The sequence below is a fragment of the Pleurodeles waltl genome, chromosome 11 (assembly GCF_031143425.1).
Source record: "Pleurodeles waltl isolate 20211129_DDA chromosome 11, aPleWal1.hap1.20221129, whole genome shotgun sequence".
NCBI classification, from domain to species: Eukaryota; Metazoa; Chordata; class Amphibia; order Caudata; family Salamandridae; genus Pleurodeles; species Pleurodeles waltl.
Genome location: NC_090450.1, coordinates 414,190,980 through 414,211,570, shown reverse-complemented (window position 1 = coordinate 414,211,570; position 20,591 = coordinate 414,190,980). Strand labels below are relative to the sequence as shown.

Below are 20,591 nucleotides of genomic sequence, written 5' to 3'. Positions count from 1 at the left end.
TGTCTGGTGGTGACCAACAGAGAAAATATAGCCATTTCTCTGACAGTTCTTACTCCTTTGGGCCGTCAGAGAGGTTTGCCTATGGTGGTGATGGAGTAGTCACCGCCATAGCCAAACGTATGGTCGCCCGTCGCTCCCCCCCCCCCACATTTAAATAGAGCAGGCAGACCATTCTGTTGGCGGTAAGGCTACTCTGTATTAACAGAGTATCCTTACCACCAGCATATAAATCAGGCCTTTAGTCTGTTGCTTAGCACATGAAAATTAAAATAGCACTTGCGCATGTTGCTAGCAGAGAGAGTAAAATGGACAGTTTTAACAAGTTTTTACAATATTCCTAGCATCCTATCACCCTAATGCTTTCTACGCACTACACTATGAGAGCATGGAATAGCTAACTTGCCTCTAGAGTTTCTTCAGATCCTGTGCACTGCATATCTGTTCACAGCGTATTGGCTGTGTTTATCAGACTTTAATGAGGAAGTGAGAATGTCTTCAGAAGGAAAACACACAACAGATGGGCTCAGCTCCTCTCATCACTAATTCGACTTATGGCATAAGAGTGGATGTTCTGGCAGTCTGGAACAGAAGCTGTGATAAGCTGGTGCGAAGGACTCTCCTCCTTGGTGGTGAATTCTAGAGGTTTATATAAGATACTGACCACTGACTTTTAGCTTACATTACAAAATCAAGTAGGGATTTTCCAAAATCCGAGATGCATCCGGTCTAAACCAACAAGATGAAAACACGTCAACACAGACTACATTTTTACCTTTCATAACTATTGTTAAACTTTGAGACGTACATGTCGAGGAGAGTGCATCAGACTTGGGTCGCCTGTTGTTACAACAATTCAGTATTTAGATGAAGATGAAACTTTCACAAGTCCTGCGAAAGATAATGTCATGCTGACTGTGTCGTTTTCTTTCCCAGGACTTGTGAAAGTGCCGTTTTCACCTAAATACTGATCTTGTGAGACAGGCAGACAGGCTATTTTAACGTTTTAAAAATTAAATCTGACTTGGGGATTCACATAAGGAAGCACATAAAATATTATGAGTGCAAGTCCAACTCTATAAATGGATGCAAAAAATAGAAATAAGAAAATATTCTGATTAAGGTCCTCAGCGCTCTACAATAATCTTCTAGTAAGAGAGTTGAAAACTATAATTCTAAAAAAAGTGAACTGCTCAAAGCATAAGTATTATCAGCAGAGTGTCTTAAGAACAGGGAGTGCTCCTGTTGCGGTATTTAAAACATGTGTTTGCCTTGGAGAACGTTAATACAACTGTCAGCAGTTAAAACGTGATCAAAAATGTTCTAATCACAACATTAATTCAGAATTACCACTAGAAGATTTCGATTTTGCCATGACTCCCCAGAGCATTTTTTAAAAACTTTTACTGCATCGTAAAATTATTAAGACCTTCTCCGAAATTCCACCTGCAAACCTTAACAATGGAAGTAAGTTAATAAAGCAATAACAAAATCTCATATATAGACTACATTGAACTTAAACCAAAATGAGAATAAAAACATTGCCTGACTCAGAAAAACTTTTGGACATGGGATGAAAAAAAACAGTATTGATCCTAACGTTCTCATGAAGTGCAAATATTTTGCAGAGTGGAGAAGGGAAATATGAGAGGAATTTAGGACTGGTTCTATGGACCACCCTGTCCCCATGCACCTGAATGAAAGGTTCCTCTATGGCTAAACCCTTTAACTCACTGACACGTTTGAGGGAGGTGGCAGCTATTTAAAAAGCCTCCCTTAGGGATAGTGGTGTGCTTGCTTAACTTTAGGGATAAGGACGACATCCTACTGACTATAGGATCCCATGGGCCCTAGCAAATGGGAGCCCAGTCAGTATCTGCCTGGACTACTACAATAATGTGGTTACACATTATTGTGAAAGGTTTCTGGTGTTCAAAAAGCACTTGAGGCACATCAACATCAAATGCGCCCTACTGTTCCTGGCACACCTCTGCATCACTTTTGGCGCAGAGACATATTTCTTTGCTACTGCGTCAGAAGTATGTGAATGGGTGGAGAGAGAGGGCCACCAGATGCCAGCGGCTTGGGACAGGGAATGCCCTCCCGGCTGGCAGTTAAGGGTACTGAGGCAGCGTTCATGTCGACGTTTCAGGGCAACCCCCATGAAGGATGAGGCACAGACGGAAAGGTAAATATACTCGAGGCAGACCCGCAGCAAGGCCGTCTTATGCTCTCCCAAAACCAGCGAGAGGCCACGGAGAGAGACTGGAAAATCAGATAAGGGCACAGCTGCCTCGGGAGACAATGCAGAGTAACTCGAGCTCCAAATGGTCACCCCTATGACAGCAGATGAGGTCATGTGAAGGATGAGCATTGAGCATGAAGGCCAGACGGGGCCCAGCTCATGGAAGGGCACAACAGCACAAGACCGGTCACCATGGCGTAGCCATAGCGCTGCTACCCCTAGTCCCTTAGTGGGTGTGCAATTGGCATTTATCACAATATCATGCATGCAACATAATAAATGCTAGGACAACATTTTGTGGGTATATGTCGCAAGTTTATTATTTACACAGGTTGGGTTAGCTTACGGGCGATCCCGGTGTCAGCGATGAGTTTCTTAAACATTGGCCGACACCCATCCTGAGAAAGCTAGAGCTGTTCCATCTGGTGTTCTCTGCACCAGCACGCTTAGCATCTTACAGCTCGTTCCTTTATTGTGGTTTACCACTTTATCAATTTGTCATGCTCCTGACAAGTCAGAGCGAGACCCAGGCCAGTCTCCACAGTTGCTCAGGATTCCAACTGTCCCTTGCGGGATTAAGGAGCGCCGTCACGTCATCCCAGGCCCCGCCGTAAAAGGCTCCAAGTAGCCTGAGGAATAGCTTTTTGCTCCAGGAATCACCATCTGGAGGCCTTTTAATCATTTATAAGCTTTAGGATCGCCCTGTAACTCCGCTTTGCGACGCTTCTTGATGTTCCTGTTGAGAAATTCATGTTGTAAACACCTCTTTCACATATGTAATCACCTCTTCATCTCTGAATGCATGAGCTTGTTTGCCCTGTCGTAGGGGTGGGTGGGAGGTTGCTCGCCTTTCACCAAAAGAGGCCCAGCCCTGGGAGGTCACCCCTTAAATGGACCTCCTGGCCTCACTCCTCCCTCCTCGCACCTTTTGGGGCCATAAACCCGGGGTGGACCACCCTCCCTAGTACGGAGGCCCCCCCTGGCCAATTTTCCCTCTAACAGGGGAGCGACGCTAAGAAGCTGTCCCCTTTATTGTCGCCCTACGTGCGACGTGGCCAGCCACATAGCGCTGCTACCCCTAGTCCCTTAGTGGGTGTGCAATTGGCATTTATCACAATATCATGCATGCAACATAATAAATGCTAGGACAACATTTTGTGGGTATATGTCGCAAGTTTATTATTTACACAGGTTGGGTTAGCTTACGGGCGATCCCGGTGTCAGCGATGAGTTTCTTAAACATTGGCCGACACCCATCCTGAGAAAGCTAGAGCTGTTCCATCTGGTGTTCTCTGCACCAGCACGCTTAGCATCTTACAGCTCGTTCCTTTATTGTGGTTTACCACTTTATCCATTTGTCATGCTCCTGACAAGTCAGAGCGAGACCCAGGCCAGTCTCCACAGTTGCTCAGGATTCCAACTGTCCCTTGCGGGATTAAGGAGCGCCGTCACGTCATCCCAGGCCCCGCCGTAAAAGGCTCCAAGTAGCCTGAGGAATAGCTTTTTGCTCCAGGAATCACCATCTGGAGGCCTTTTAATCATTTATAAGCTTTAGGATCGCCCTGTAACTCTGCCAAGCCTCGGGGATGGCATCTCGCGATAACCGAGGCCCCCCCACCTGTGCTCCTCCCTTACTTATTAATTCTCAGGCTGTTATCTCGAGAGGGTTTCTACCCTTGTTAGGAAGTGTCTGTGCCCGCCTCAGACCGGTGTACCCATCTGCTGAATACCATCCATGCTGATTCACACTAGCGCGGGCTGACTCTTTGCCTGGACATTCCACTTGGGGCTGGAGACCTGGCTCCCTGAATCACCTCTCCTGGGATCTTCTTGGCCCAATTATGCCTCAGAGCTCCCTCGGGCAACCTTTCTGGCCAGACCCAGTGTTAAGACGGCCCGCCACCGTGGACCTCTACCGCCAGTTGTTTAGCTAGTTTTCCCCCCAGGTGGATTTCTGGAAAGGCTGGCTTAACCCCTTCTTGGCCCACCAGCTGGCTAACTCTAGCTCACACATGGCACATCACGTTCCAGGGGGTTCCCATCCAGGCGAGTTGCTATCGCTGAAACCGGGTTCCAGCCACCCACTCTGGCCAGGCGTTCAGCTCTGGCCACCACGGAGTGGCCCCATCATCATACTGTCGCAGTCCCTAGATGGACGAGAAGGGAAGCATTACCTCACCACTTCTTGACATCTGTTACCGCACATGTTATGGCTCGTCAATGCTCTAATATTTTTACATGCCCCCCTTTTTTTTTTTTTTTTTTGCCATGCCTTAACTTCCTCGGATGTGTCCGCCATTACTGCAGTCATTACCCTGCATTACTGAAGTGCCTTTCTTCGCCTGTGCCACCACTTCCTTTGTTTGCAAATATTGCACCTGTGGTTCTTAAAATAGACTAGAAAGATATTTTCTCTACACAACCTATTAGCCTGGAATTGTCTCTGAGTGTGTGTTCCTAATTTATTGCCTGTGTGTGAACCACAACGCCCAGCACACCTCTGATAAGCCTACTGCTCGATCACACCACCACAAAACAGCGCATTAGAATTCTCTCCTTTCGCACCATCTTACCTCTAATGGGAACGATTGTACTCTGTGCATGCCATTCCTCGCTCTGAAATAATACCTCCAGAGCGCGCTTCCTACAGCTGGGCTACAGTTCGGCCCGGCTGAGATTCATTTAAAATTCCTAAACCTATGTCGCTCCTTTCGTTTATCTGCTTATCCATTATTATTCTGAATTTCCAATAACCCCCCACTTCGTGCACATGTGTGATCCTAATTCATTGCCTGTATGTGAACCACAATGCCCCCGCACAAACCCCTGATAGGCCTACTGGCCGACCACACCACCACAAAATACCACATAGAATTCTCTCCTTTTGCACTATCCTACCTCTAAGGGGAACCCTTGTACTCTGTGCATGCCATTTCTTACTTTGAGATAATACCTCCAGAGCCCGCTTCTTACAGCCGGGCTACAGTTCGGCCCGGCTGAAATTCCTTTAAAATTCCTAAACCTATGTCGCTCCTTTCTTTTATCTGCTTATTCCTCATTATTATTAATTTTCGATAACCCCACTCCGTGTATGCATCCAGGCCCCAGCGCTGCTGGCCACCGATTGGTCACAACCCTACTCTTAGAGGCAGCTGCGGCCCCAGCATGATTACCTGCATAAACTCCTGCCCCACTGGCCTGCCTCATCCGCTTGACAACAACACGTCTCATCTCGGTAGCTGGGCCGCAGTTTCCTTACCTGTGTAGGCTCCTGTGACAGGCCTTTGCCTCCTAACTCAATCACTCCCTTTGTCTCCTCAAATGACAAGTCCCTAACATTACAAGTCAGGATAAGTTCGAGTGCCACGCATTGCTCTCTATATGGCTGTCAGACAGAATTTGGAGGCAGGTTATAAGTCACAGATGGTAGGTCCCATATTGCTAGTTCTATCCTGTCAATTGCCCCGGAGTCCTGCTATTTGCGGCTAAGCTTCTGCTTCGCATCCTTATTGCTATACTTACTTATATATGTTAATTTAATTTTATTAATATTGTGTATATATATATATATACACACATCTTTTTTTTTGTTTTTTTTTTTTGTTCCCGAAGCGTAGTCCAGAAATGCACATGCGCCTGGAATCGTTCGTCTGACTCAACCCTCCAACAAGTCCATCTCTTATGTATGCTGCCACCATCGTTCTTGCATGTCAGATCTGGTGGTGCTGTCCTACTCTCCATCGCTGCCCCACCTTCGCTAAGTCCTGTGACACCGCAGTGAACCTTTTGTGGGGGAGGCAGCCGGGTTACCAATGTTACACATAACATACTGTTAATAATAGGGCCGCTGTGTTACCCATGTTACCAGTAACATACTGTTGATAATGGTACCCTAGGGTAAACCTGTCCTCCGAGCAGGATCCGAACCCGAGACCTAAAGATCCCTGACTTTGCTCACCGTCCTCCGCTCTGCCAACTGAGCTATCGAAGGGGCCGTTAACCTACTGCCCCACCCGATTCCATGGGCCTAATTGAATAGACCTTGTACCAGGACCCCTTGGTTAGGCTGTTTTGAGGGACGAGGGGCGGAAGCCTAGCCCCGAACCTGGTTCCCCCGCTCAAGGTTGCCACCACCGTCGTGTTGTCGATTTATTAATGCCAACTCGACACAAGGGTATTAGAGCGTTGTTAGTTGACTTCATTTGCGCCCACTCTACCTGAAGGTATCAGAAAGCTTGGAGATGCGTTGATCGGCACACCTGTTGCCCTCCCCCCTCCGGCGGCATCTCTAATTGTTACACACCCTCCCCTGTGCATGTGACCTTACCATATATATATGTATATATATCTTCAATCAACCTTAAGTGTCCCGATAAGATACACATGTTTTCTTTTTATTTATTATATATATATATATATATATATATATTTTTTTTTTTATTTTTTTATTTTTTTTTTATATTTTGTTATATTATCCTTTGCATGCCTCGTATGTCTTAATGCCTCCCGACTGTTGCGTATCCCTGTGTCATGACTGAACGGGGGCTTTCAGCTCCCCAGGTGGCTCCCCCAAGGAATTCTTAGTAATGCTACAATTACCAGGCCGTTCCTAGTTTTGCCAGGTAAATGGTTTCATGATGCAGGGTTGCCTCACGCGTACACATATCGTGCGTATCTAACTTAACCTCATGCTGTGGCTGTTGGCCTCTTGTCCTGAAATAAAGTACCCTTATTTCTTGTACTTCTGTGTATTGTGTTTCTTATAATACTGTGCGTATGACACCAGTGGTAAGTAGGAGAAGGCAGCGGCTGATTCACTTATTGTATAGACAAGATGGTCAATACTGCGGGCACTCAGTGATCCTTTTGGCATATTGTCCTAAAACAAAGGACCTTTCTCCTAGTATCTGTGTATTGTGTTTTCTTATGCTATTGTGCATCAGACACCCGTGGTACGGTAGGAGCTCTGAATGCCTCCTAGCCCAGCAGAAGCTTCTCTGCTATCGCTCCCTTCTATCAACCGAAGCTGCTAGAAAACCCTCTTCTACACTAAGTGATAACTGGACTTGGCACAAGGTGTAAGTACCTCTGGTGCCCCCTACAAGCCAGCCCCCCACAATGTGCATCCCTCGGCCTGCGAAAGGTGCCATGACCAGGTGCCCCCATCCCTTTTTTTTTATTATTTTTTTTTGGGCAAATTGATATCCTGGGTGAACGTTGTCCCAGCGTTGAACGGGGAATAGCGAGACAGTGCCAAAGTACATTGCATCAGTACGTCACTGGCAGGCAGAGCCGGACAGTTTCAGGGTAGTCTGCGTTGCAGCCACGGGCAGTGAGAGAGTGGCGTGGTACATGCAGTGCTACCACCGCAGAGTTCTTGGTGTTCATCCTTCTGTGCCAAGTGCGTCTGTGCCTCGGGTAATGATTAACCCCAGAGCATCAGCTTGTGATGCTCACATCAATGGAAACTGGGAACTGCAAGAATGGAGGTTCAAGCTCATTAACTAAGGGCTGCCCTGAAGGAGGCTGAAATCTAGGGCAAAGGCATTACATCCCCAGAGCAGTCTACTGTTACTGTGTGTCTGTTCTTTGTAACTCAGTCTTTGGGTAACTGTGTGTGAAATGCAAATGAGCTTGCAGAGGCAGGGGAAAGGCTTTCACTTTCACTGCGGTGCAGACCGTTCTGCTGCTCTCCTGCATTGTGCATGTTCCTTAATACAGCCCGGAAATTGTCCTGACAAATGCCACATTCCTGGCCTTTGGTGCACCGCAAGAACGAGGCAGTGCTTGTGCCTGCCTGCAGTGGCAGGGCAGCACTGCCTACACTGAGAATTGATAGTCAGTTAGTGGCAGGGCCCTACTGCAAGAACGTGGGAGCGGTGGCCAGAACACGATGCAGCAGTGGACCGTCAGAGCCGGTCCGCGCGGGGCTACATTCAGCAAGAGGCAGTTAAGCGAGTCGGTGTCTATTGGTGTGAGGCATGCAGGGGGTTAGGGTGGTACGAGGCACATTAAACTGCACGCAACAAGTATGGAACTGAGCGTACTCAGCATCATGTCACGCACTCAGCAGTAATACTGAGGCCGTACCATAGTGCACTGCAGCACTGCCTGCTCTGGGCAGTGAGAGCAAGGCCATGCATAGCACACTGCAAATATAGGACAATGTCTGTGAACACGTGAGCTCTGCATATAGTGGGTAACGAGTAGTGCAGTGCTCGTGCGCTATGCAGTGCAAGGCATGGAAAAACCAAGCTTGCCAGTCTAGACTGCACTCTGCATACATAGCACCACAGAATACCTTACGCAGCAGTGGTTTGTTCGCGATAGGGGGCCAGACTCTTGTGTGCGGCGAAAACGAAGGCCTCTGTTTTAATGTTGAGGAGCGGATTCGGAAGCCTGAGCCACCCATTTGCCGAGCACCGCTCGGTCCTATGCAGGTATCGCCCCCCCCCCCAGTTCCTTTTTAGCGTCCTGCTGCCGCCAAACTTTCAATTATCCCTGCTGTGCCCGCCTGGATACCACGCAAATGCCGCAAACCATTCCTGCAATTCCTGACCCTTTTTATGCCGAGCGCCACTCGGCCCGTTGCGGCATCGTCTTGCCCCAGCACGTGGTTATCTTGGAGTAGCTGCAGGTGTGTTTGCAATGGGGGGGGTGGGGGGTACGGGGACGACTCCTGCGAAGCCTTTCATTTCCTCCTGATGCCGGCTTCGAATCCCGATGCAGCGCACATACTCGCCCCCTCGCAGCCTGGTGCCCCCCCCCCTCACACGAGCCCTGGTAGGCCCGCGCCCTGGCAGGCTTCGAGTGCCTAGTGTGCCGACGCGGCTGTCTGCCCCCGACCCCGCTGCACCTAACTCCCTCCAAGCGGGCGCTTCAGACGTCGCACCCGGACGGAGAGGCACAATCGCTAAAATATTATTTATCTTTCAACTTTCCCAACTGAGCGCCCACCGCCATGCGGGCGCTGGGGGAGTGAAGGTGTCCGCGCGCCCTAGCCACGGCCTTTCCTTTATCTCTTCCATTGTATTTATTAATATACTTTTTTTTTTTTTTTTTTAAGTTCTTATGCCGACACCGGCGCGCTCTCCGCCATCCGGGCGTTAGGAAGGTGGAGGTTACCGCGTGTCCTCGTGCCCGCGGCACCTCCTTCTGCTTTTCTGTCGGGCCTTCTTTTTTTTTTTAATCGCCTCGCGCGCCCGCCACCATACGGGCGTTGGGTCTCGCGGGCGTTATGGGTGGAGGTGTCCGCGCGCACTCCTTCGAGCAGCACCTCCTTTCCTTCGCTTTGCTTCTTTTAGCCTCGCTCCGCGCCCAATATGCTGAGGTGCGGAGGTGCGGCAGAGGAGGCGCGACTTAAGCCTCCCGGTCCTTCGCCCGTTTGCCACAACGGGTCGGGGAGTTTGCACGCGGCGTGGGGACTGCCGTGGCCCAGGCCCCGCACCGGTAGCTCCCCGCGGCCATGTCGCTTACCAGGAGGCAGAGCCAGAGGCTGCCACGCGCCTGCTGCCTGCCTCGTCGGCGGCCCTCCACTCTAGGACCGGCGCGGGAAGGCCTCGCCCTTCTGTTACCGAGTGCGCGTAGGTCGCCTCTTGGACCGGGTTCTTTAATAGGCCCTGCGCCCAAGGAACCAGCAACTATGCCGGCGCAGCCCTCACAGGACGAGAGCGTCTGCGAAGTGCTGGACGAGAGGGGCTTTCCTTCGGTGCCCGACCTAAGTCTGTGACCGAGTGTTAGTTAGGTGGAAGGAGGGAGGAAGGGGTTTTTGGGTGGCAGCGGCTGAAGGGAGCGGGTGGCTACGGATCTGTAACTCGCGTCGTCCCCGCTTTCTCGGACCCATATCCCTTTCCAAAACGTAGGGATTTGCCACTGCCTCCAACCCTCGCAACCCCCTCCTCAGACTCACCTCAGCTCATCCTTGCCATGCCAGATGTCCGTATCAGGACTCAGCCTCTCTCCCGTCCAGCGCGTTGCTCGCCTTTCGCCAAAAGAGGCCCAGCCCTGGGAGGTCACCTCTTAAATGGACCTCCTGGCCTCACTCCTCCCTCCTCGCACCTTTTGGGGCCATAAACCCGGGGTGGACCACCCTCCCTAGTACGGAGGCCCCCCCTGGCCAATTTTCCCTCTAACAGGGGAGCGACGCTAAGAAGCTGTCCCCTTTATTGTCGCCCTACGTGCGACGTGGCCAGCCACAGAACCTTTACTAGCGGCTCCAGCCCCCTGACAAACATTGTTACTTGATATTTAAACAAGTTGGTAATGTATGTACTTAGTTGGGGTGGGCGACAGGCATTAGGGACACTGAGGGTGTCGTTTTATACTCGCACGACGTGGCAGAGAGAGAGAGATGTGGTGGAGTTATAGAAGGCTGCGGCTGAGCGCATAGTTATGGTTTACGATGGCGTGGAGTGCCCAAGGGGAGTTAAAAGGCAGTCTCGGACTATGTCAGAGACTACGTCCCACTTGGTGAGGGGCGGTACCGCTCTCATGATGTTATCATGGAATGCAAATGACAAAGTGAGAGAGGGGTTGTGATGAAATACCTAATGCGTCACTCCACAGACCTGATTCTGTTACAAGAAACACACCCGACTGGTAACAAATGTGGCTTCCTAGGCAAACGGTGATACTAGACCTTAGTACATGCAGGCTACTCCACAGGATTGAGGGGGACTGAGATCCTTGCCTGCAGGTCCGTGCCGTTTCAGGTGACAAAAAAAGGGTTGACGAATAAGGGTCCTCAGCTGCAGAGGGGGGCACACAGAATAGGCAAAGTCTAATTGGAGTACTGGATTGCTGAGATCTCCAACACACTAATAATAGTGGGTGGAGACCTCAACCTGACACTGCAGCGGGACATGGATAGGATACTCCAGTTAGGGGGAGACTCTGGGATGACTCACGATTGAGGGGCATGCACAGAAGCTCCTGCTTTGGTGGATCTCTGGCGGGCCTCACATCTGGGGATCAGGCAGTTCTCACACGCATTCAAGGCTGGACTACTTCTTAGAACTGGTGACCCTGCAGCACCGATACCCGAACTCAAAGTATTTGCAGAGGGGCATTTCGGACCACTCCCCTCTATCTAGCTAGCCCTGACTGGTGCCTGGACCCCTGGAAGTTGACCGCTCAAGCCATCGGGAGATACAGACAAGGTGTGACAACCAACTACTGCCGGGAAAATAAAGGGTTAGTATCCTCTGGGGTAGCTCTCTGGGAAGCATACAAGACAGTGGTGAGAAGTCACATCATCTCCCACATAACAGGGAAGAGGTGAGATGAGATAGAATAACCGGTGGAACTTGTGAACAAGGTACATAACAGGGCGGTGAGATACGTGGAATTGGCAGAGCGTCTGTCTCAACTCAGAGAGAGGTCAAGGCGTCTTTTAGTCAAGCAAATAAAGGCACGTTGAAAGGCTCGTGAGAGAGAATTATGTAAACTTATGCGTGGTCCTTGATCAACCTGAATGGCTCAAGAGTTTTTCCAGAGACCTGGGGGGACATACATTAATTCACAAATGACTTCCATCGTCAGTTGGGAGAGGAAGCCAGAAAATCTCTAAATGCTGAACTAACACTGTGAGAGATTGAGGAGGCCCTGCTCCAAATAAAGAGTGGAAATTCCCCGGGACCTACCCCCAGAATTTTTTTAAATGTGTCAAAAGTAGTGTGGTGCAGCCACTCTGAGACATATTCTATTAGGGAGAGGGGCAAGTTTCCTGGAGGCCTCAGACAGGCAATTAATTGTCGTAGTACACACATCAGAGAGGGCGCCAGATGAGTGTGCTTCCTATAGGGCAATATCTCTTCTGAACATCAAAACCAAAATACTTCCTAGAATTATAGCGAACCACCTAATGCAGGTGATAGATTGTATTGTGGCCCTGGACCAATCTGGCTTTATGCTCTACAGGTCCACTAGACACAAACTCTGGCATTTACTTGAGTGCCTGGCTAGTAGACAGAAGGTGAAGGGAACAGTGGTACTGTTGGCGCTTGATGCAGAGAAAGCCTTTGACTGCATAGAACAGCCCTACCTCATTGTGCAACTGGAAGGGATGGGTTTTGGACCATCCTTTCTGACATGTGTATGCCTTTTCTACCATAGGCATACAGCAAAGGTGTCAGTGAATAGAACTCTCTTGGAGGAATGTGAACTGGGTGGGGGCACCCATCAAGGCTGTACTATTTCCCCGCTGTTGTCACTGTGGCGACAGAACCACTGACAAACTGGATAAAGGGGGACGCACTGTTAAGGGGACTCCCATGGGATGGCGACTGGGAGGATGCTATATCTCTCTATGCTGATGATGTCCTATTATACTCTGCGGGCCCGGCTCACTCTTTCCTGAGGATTCTTGAGTTCCTTCGAGTCTTCAAACTCTTCTTCAGTATTACTATTAGTTGGAGAAAGTCTGTTGCGTCCCCAGTCTTGCAGTGGAAACTACAGGATGAGTGGTCAAGTCCTCTGGTCTGGGAAGCGACCGGATTCACCTACCTGGGCATAAGTGACAATGGACCAACAGCTATTTTACAAGAGAAACTTGGGGAGTATACTGGCGGGAATTCACAGAGATGTGGATCATTGGTGTCAACTTCCCTTCTCGCTACTGGGTTGATCCTCCCTTTATAAAATGATAAACCTGCTTAAATTCCTTTACACTCTCCGAAATTAGCTATTCGAGGTCCCAGATCATTTCTTTGAAGTGGTGGAGGGAGAGATTAGAGTCTTGCTATGGAACTGCAGCACTCTGACCAGTCGACCAATAGATGGGGGAATCGACCTTCCAGATCTACGCCTACACTACTGGATGACTCAGATGCTGGTGTTAAACGACATCTCATTTGTGGACCAAATGGAGCCTCCCTACTGGTGGACCGGAAGATGCAAGACCCACAGCGTTATGCCAAGCAACTGCACGGAACAGAAAGGTTCTAAGCTCTTGTGGAGCCAACAGCTAAAATGATCCGGATCTGGAGAAAGGTGTTGCACAAGATAAGTTGGAAAGTCACTGGAGACTCGACTATGGGGCTCAAGTAAGCGGACGTACTTACATGAGGTGACAGGCCACAGACAATGGGATGGGATGGGCATCTCGAAGTTGGGGCACAAGCGAGCTGAAGCGAGGTAGCCGTCCTTTGAGCAAAAGCAGAGATAATAACACATGCCTGAAGGCCAGTGCTCACGCTATCTGCAAGTTAGGTCGATCCCTACCTGCAAGATTGGCCAGTCTCAGGATCTAGAGGAGGAGGACCTATTGGAATATAGAGTGCTAGGCCCCCCTCCTACAAGACACTCTATATCCCTGATATACTCTGCACTCCTCGCTGTTAGAAATGGGGTCTTTGGTTGGCAGTCAGGTTACCCCCTGTCCAAGCAAGGGCCTTCAATCTAGTCAGGGTAAGTCACACAAAATCCAAATGATGCTGTGCCCACCCTCTGGTAGCTTGGCACTGAGCAGTCAGGCTTAACTTAGAAGGCAATGTGTAAAGTATTTGTGCAATAAATCATGCAATAACACCAAGCAAACACCACAAAAATACTCCACACAGGTTTTGAAAAAATATAGAATATTTATCTGAGTAGATTAAGGTCAAAACGATCAAGACTTGATAATTACAAGTTGAAATCACTTTTGTAATGATAAATAGAGTCTTTTAGTTCTTAAAAACAACAATGGTCTCTTGTGAGCACAAAGTACCTGGTTTGCGTCTAAATTATCTGCACGGGACCGCAGAGGAGCAGATGCGTGGAAAACAGGGAGGTGCACATCGGTTTCTCCGGGCGCACACAGATGATGCGTTGATGGTTTTCCACGTCGCAAGGGCTTTGCATTGATTTCCGGCGCACAGACTTGGATCCTCTTCGGGTTGCGGGGTATTTGGACGCCCCAGGGATGATGCAGAGAAATCCTGGGTGTGCAGGATGAAGTCACTGGAGCTGCATCGATCCGGTGGGCGATGCAGGGAAATTTCTGTCACACTGCAGGCGCTGTGCGTATTTCTCTTGTAGCAAGTTGGGCTGGATCGTTCCGGCTCAGTGATACGTCGATCCAGTGGGCCGTGCGTCGAAGTTCAAATTGCAACGCTGGCGCTGCATCGATCTCCACTCAGTGAGCCGTGCTGCGTCATTCCGGTTCGGCGATGCAGTGATTTTCTCACCGCAAGGCAGGCTGTGAGTCGATTCTGGCAGGCTGTGCATAGATTTTCGCCGCACAGGTACTTCTTTGCAGAGATGAAGTCTTTTTGGCCCTGAGACTTTAGGAAACAGGAGGCAAGCTCAACCCATGCCCTTGGAGAGCACATCTCAGCAGAGCCAGAGGGCAGCAAGGCAGCAGGGTAACAGCAAGGCAGCAGCCCTTTATAGCAAAGCAGTCAGGTGAGTCCTTTGGGCAGCCAGGCAGCTTCTCTTAGCAGGTTGAAGATTCTGGTTCAGTTTCTCTCCCAGGAGGTATCTTGTCAAGAAGTGTCTGAGCTGGTAGGGTCAGAGACCCGGTTTGAAAATCTAAATGTGCCTTTGAAGTGGGGGGGACTTCAAAGAGTGGCTTAGAAATGCACAAGGTCCCCTTTCAGTTCCATCCTGTCTGCCAGGGTCCCAGTAGGGAGTTTGGCAATCCATTGTGTGAGGGCAGACCACTGTCCTTTGACATATAAGTGTCAGGCCCTCCACCCTCACAGCCCAGGAAGACCCATTCAGTATGCAGATGTTTGCAGGTGTGACTGAGCATCCTGTGTTTGGGGTTGTCTGAGTGAAATGCACAAGGGAGCTGTCAACTAACCTAGCCAGACGTGGATTGTAAGGCACAGAAGGATTTAAGTGCAGAGAAATGCTCACTTTCTAAAAAGTGGCATTTCTAAAATAGTAATATTAAATCTAACTTCACCAGTCAGCAGGATTTTATATTACCATTCTGGCCATACTAAATATGACCTTGTTACTCCTTTCAGATCAGAATCTACCACTCAAACAGCATCAAGCAGCATATGAGGGTAGCCCTAATGCTAGCCTATGAAAGGAGCATGCCTCACAGTAGTGTAAAACGAATTTGGGAGTTTTACACTACCAGGACATATTAACAACACAGGTTCATGTCCTGCCTTTTCTCTACATAGCACCCTGCCCTATGGGTTATCTAGGGCAGCCTACCTTAGGGGTGACTTATATGTAGAAAAAAGGGGGAGTTTAAGGCTTGGCAAGTACTTTTAAATGCCAAGTCGAATTGGCAGTGAAACTGCACTCACAGGCCTTTCAATATCAGGCCTGAGACATGGTTAAGGGGCTACTTATGTGGGTGGCAAAATCAGTGCTGCAGGCCCACTCGTAGCATTTAATCTACAGGCCCTGGGCACATGTAGTGTACTTTACTAGGGACTTAAAAGTAAATTAAATAAGCCAATTGGGTATGAGCCAATGTCACCATGTTTTAAGGAAGACAGTACATGCAATTTAGCACTGGTTAGCAGTGGTAAAGTGTGCAGAGTCCTAAAACCAGGAAAAAATGTGTCAAAAAGTGGAGGGAGACAGGCAAAAAGTTAGGGGTGACAAACCTAAGGCTGTCAGGTCTAGCACTCACCAACAGACAGTCCTCCCTACAGATGCTGAGAGAGAAATGGGAGTGTGACCTGGGTAAACCTGAGGATGATGAATGGGGGTTGGCCTGTAGGTACCAAGGGCAGGTCGCTATTCAGGCCGGATTCCAACTGGTTCAGCTGAAATTACTTCATTGGGTCCATTTCCCCCACATAAGGGTACACTCAATGGGCACAATAGATATTGACCAATACTAGAGAGGGTGTGGCCAACAGGAAACTCTGCTACACAGGATCTGGAAGTGTCTGAAACTGAAGGGGTTCTGGTAGGCCATACATCACACAATTTCCTTAATTGCAGGAGACTCCTAGTGGTTAATCCCTGGTTGATTTCCCTGGGCATCTGAGAAGAAAGAACCCTCGTCAGATACACACTCTTTCTTTGTAACATGGCCATGGTGGTTGCAAGACATGACATAATAATAATACAATACTGGGTGAGAGTGAATGTCCCATCAGTGCAGGAATGGAGGTCTAATATAGAGAAGTGCAGACAGTCTGAGGAACCTTATGTACTGTGTGAGGGGGTATCCCCACAAGTCTGCTACGATCTGGGGTCAATGGCAGGAACACGAAGGGATATGACAAGGGAGACCTGATCCCAGGACCCAGACTATGTGGCTGGCTTGGTACTCCTGGAAACTGATGAAGTGTGGGGAAGGCTCATGAGGGGAAGTGCCACGAGGATCTGCTATAGAGAACTGTCTTCCTGTTGATGTGAGATCAGTGTACTCTATGTCCCTAATCTTTGTTACAACTCTTTGTAATTCTCACTTGCACACCTGGGGTTGGTACGGTTGTTGCTTTCATATTGTCACTGTGGGTTAAGATAAAAAGTACAATAGTGAAAGCCTATAGGAAAGCTCCCACCATTTTGAGTATGATTTAGCCTATAAACCAAAGAAAGGGATACCTCAAAATGCTGGGAATCAGAAATTTGGATTTGTTACCACCTACAGTTTAGTACGTTTCCCAGTGTACAAAATATTCAATAAACACTTTTGTTTACTGAAATTAGACTGTGAAGTGCCATAATGCATTACCCTTAGCCCTTCACTAACATTCAAGAGAGGGAAAACCTTGAGAAATATTCTATGTCCTAGTGACACAAATATACATGAACACTCATCACAAAATGTACTCTAATCGATATTCAAGGATGTTACAAATAGAATAGTTTCATCTACTGTCTATTTAAAAAAGATAAACAATGTTCATTACAAAATTTGTTTGGTAGGAAAACCTATATAAGAAAGAAATTCTTCAACTGTAATTCCACTTTGTTGTAAATGTGATTAGTTGTACTTGTGGCAAGATATATGTTGGGTCAATCATTCGATCAGTGAAAGAAAGGTGGAAAAAGCATACAAGAGCCTTCAGGAAATTGTATGTGAAAAACATCTGTTTATATACATGAAATTGATTGCAAAATATTTAAGACATTACGTTCATTGCCACCTGCAGCATTAGTAAGAATTAAAGATGGGGCAAGAGAAAAAGAGAGCATGGGGATTTACAAACCTGGACCTACAGTTAATGGATTTAATTCTGACAATGAATGTGTAACTTCTTGTGAAATAGTGAGCAGGCATATTTAAACAAATTCTTTTTTCCAATCAGACGTTTGTGTAGGATAAGACATTATCAGATGGTTAAAAAGATATATTTTTAAAAATATTTCATCATAAGACACAACTGTGTCTAAGAATTCAATAGATCATTTAGACCTATTAGCGATTCAATGTCTGTTAATTTTTGAGCTTATCAGTCACAAATGTTTCTTTGATGCACACCACCAACCGTGGGGGCTCAATGCACATGAGTTTGACAATATAAACATATAAGCCTGTGGTTCAAGCCTCACAAATGCCATCATTAATCGTGTAATCATAACAAAATGTTTTGGTTTCTAATTTGTATTTCTAAATATTGCCCCATATACCACCCCCTAGTGGTATTTGGGATGCTCTCCTTTTCAAAGGGCAGGATATTATATTTTCCACAATTCTTATAGGTAATATAAAATGGCACTACCAAACATCTTTTTATTGCGAACCCTTACCTGGCAGGATTATTCTACTTTTTAAAAATAACTTTTTGCTTCCAATAGGGAGGTACACTGATTTAACTCTTATTAAATGATGAACACACAAGTATCCATTCACATTTATAGTTTGTTGCTGACCCTGGTTTATTGATACTACTGAGACAGTACAAAGACTACTGTATCCCAAGCTAGTTTATAAATGACTTCCAACATTTGTCCTTTACAACCATATAAATGCTTAACTAGCTAGAAGGCCAACCGAGAGCCATCGTCTACCCTACGAAACTTGGATGGTTATCATGGCCATTTGTCAAGTTTAAAAGACAAAATGGCCCTATCTTGATATTTTGTATTTCTAGCTATTAGTCATATACAATAACAAATTATTTGAAACTTTAAAAAAAAGAAAGATAGATTCCCAACAACAGATTGATATACATCTCAAAGGACTTTCAAGAAAACATATGTGATTAGGTAAGCCCTATGTAGAATCATGTTAGCCTCAAATTACTGACCTATCAAAATATTAAAATGTGTACTTGATTTTAGCTGTTCTACATTATGTCTAGAGAATAACTGTGATACTGTGGTGCCAAACAAGCAAACACCAATTGTTTTCTAACCAATTAGGAGTCTTAGGTAAAAAGGTAATATGTCCTAAGTTACTTTGATGGTACACTATCTTCCATACTATCATTTTAATAGGAAAATAATATAATTTCCTCACTTCAACTTACAAAATTGCTACACAATTCTAATTTAGAATCAATATATTCCATTATTATGGTACAAATTACTTTGTAACTCAAAATGCACCCAGTTATCTAGACTCTGAAGCTATATTCATCAAGTTCAGGTAATTGAGAAAATGAGCTCTATCATCAGTTGAGTTCTGCCTACTTTCATTATGTTAAAAGTGTTTTTGATGACTCGCTAAATCAAAACATTATTTGAATATTATAATGGCTGTAAATATTTAAAGTTTCTATTCCAAAGTTCAGTCTGCAGATAAACCAAAATGTACAATTGTATTTTGTAAGTTTGCGTCACTTTTGTGTCGTAAAGCGGCGCAAATGCGGTGCTAAAAAAGTATAAATATGGGCCTGAGTGTCTTATTTTTCTTTGGCTTTCATTTTCATTGCTTCAATTTATTTTGGGACATTATGTTTGTCTTGCATGCGCTTTTGACAACTAATAACCATATACCATTTTTCTGTTTGTTTGTGCACAATACTCCAATTATATAATTGATTGTAGAGTATAATTTTTAGCACCTTAGTAACCCTGAAGAAGCAACAAAAATAATAATCAAAGACGAGACGCATATGTTGACTCTAATAAAGAAATGTCATCCTAAACTTACAACATAGGTTCATGCGAGGGAAGGGCACCCTCGATCAATGCCTTAACCTGCACTTGTTCATAGAGAAATACACAATAATCAAATGAGGCATGTTACATTTTGCTTTTATGGACCTAATGTCAGCATTTGGCAGAGTAAATAGGTCACAACTCTGACCTTTTCTGATGGACTTGGGTGTGGACCGTGATATAGTTAAATCATTGCATGATTTACACTCTGATCTATCGATTACACTGAGGTTTAACACGAGTCGGAGTCTCTTGTCGCCTATTGCTGTAAATAGTGGGGTCAGACAAGGCTGCATACTAGCCCTACTCCTTTTTACCTTATACATTAATAAGCTGGGCTCCAAGTAATGTTCTGCAGCAAAGTCATTCCCCACATGGGCTCATATTGAATTCTGGCACTTTTATACGTTGATGATGCCGTGCTGCTGGCCAGAAGAAAGGGTGGGACTGCAGTGTCGCCTCAACAGTTTTGTGGATGTTATACATTTTCTTGATTTAAGGACTAATTACACAAAATCCCACATTATGGTTATGGGCCCTAAAGGAAACTGCCTGAAGAAATGTTTTGGAGGTGGGGTTGAAATCACAAGGGTTGATGCATTTTTCCTAATTGAGAGTTCTTTTCAATGAGAGGGGTCTTGGACTACACTGAGAAGGGTCAAGAGAAACACCATGGCTAGAGCCTCAAGAGCAGTTTTCGACTTTGCCAGCAGATTGGGTGCAAAACCTGTTCAGGCCCTTCTGAAAGTGTATCAGTCGAAATGCAGCTTCCTAAGTAAATATGGGTGTGATATATGGGGTTACAAGATGATGTAAGAACTGCAGGTAGGCGAGAATAACTTTTTGAAAAGATTATTAGCTGTTCCTCCGTTCACAGCCTCCTTTATTGCTCAAGACAAGCCTCTGGCCCCGTGGTAAGGTAGCTCAGATTCTGGACTAATCAAATTGCCATTAAATATTGCTTATCCTTGGAGAAGGGTAACAGCGTCCATTGGCTTAACTATATTAGAACGACCATTGGCAAGCTGAACCGCCTTGAGCTGTACAGCTCATCAGAAACAATCCCTAGGAATGAACTGGCTTGGGTCAAGAAACCATTTTAATCCTTGGCCCAGGCTGAAAGAGAAGGTAGAGAGCTATGCAAACCCTCAGTTCATGAGTATGTTTTATTGAAGTCTAGCCCTACAATTGAGCCCTATCTAGATGTAGTGACTATCCCTCAACACCAGTTCCTTCTCACTAGATTTAGGTTGAACCTTTTGCATTGGCTATTAGCCGAGCCACAGGGATGGAATACTGTAGCAAACCTGGGTCCTTGCAGCTGTGATAGTTTCTC

The 20,591-nt window shown here is 46.7% G+C and overlaps 2 protein-coding genes across 2 annotated transcripts in view; one reads left to right on the top strand and one right to left on the bottom strand.

Annotated features, from left to right (window-relative positions):
- Window positions 1-20,591, top strand: part of LOC138265748 (adiponectin-like) — a 390,833-nt gene that overhangs the window by 35,947 nt on the left and 334,295 nt on the right. The gene's annotated exons all lie outside the window — the stretch shown is intronic.
- The window catches only part of LIMS2 (LIM zinc finger domain containing 2), a 360,835-nt gene that overhangs the window by 208,866 nt on the left and 131,378 nt on the right, over window positions 1-20,591 (bottom strand). The window lies entirely within an intron of this gene.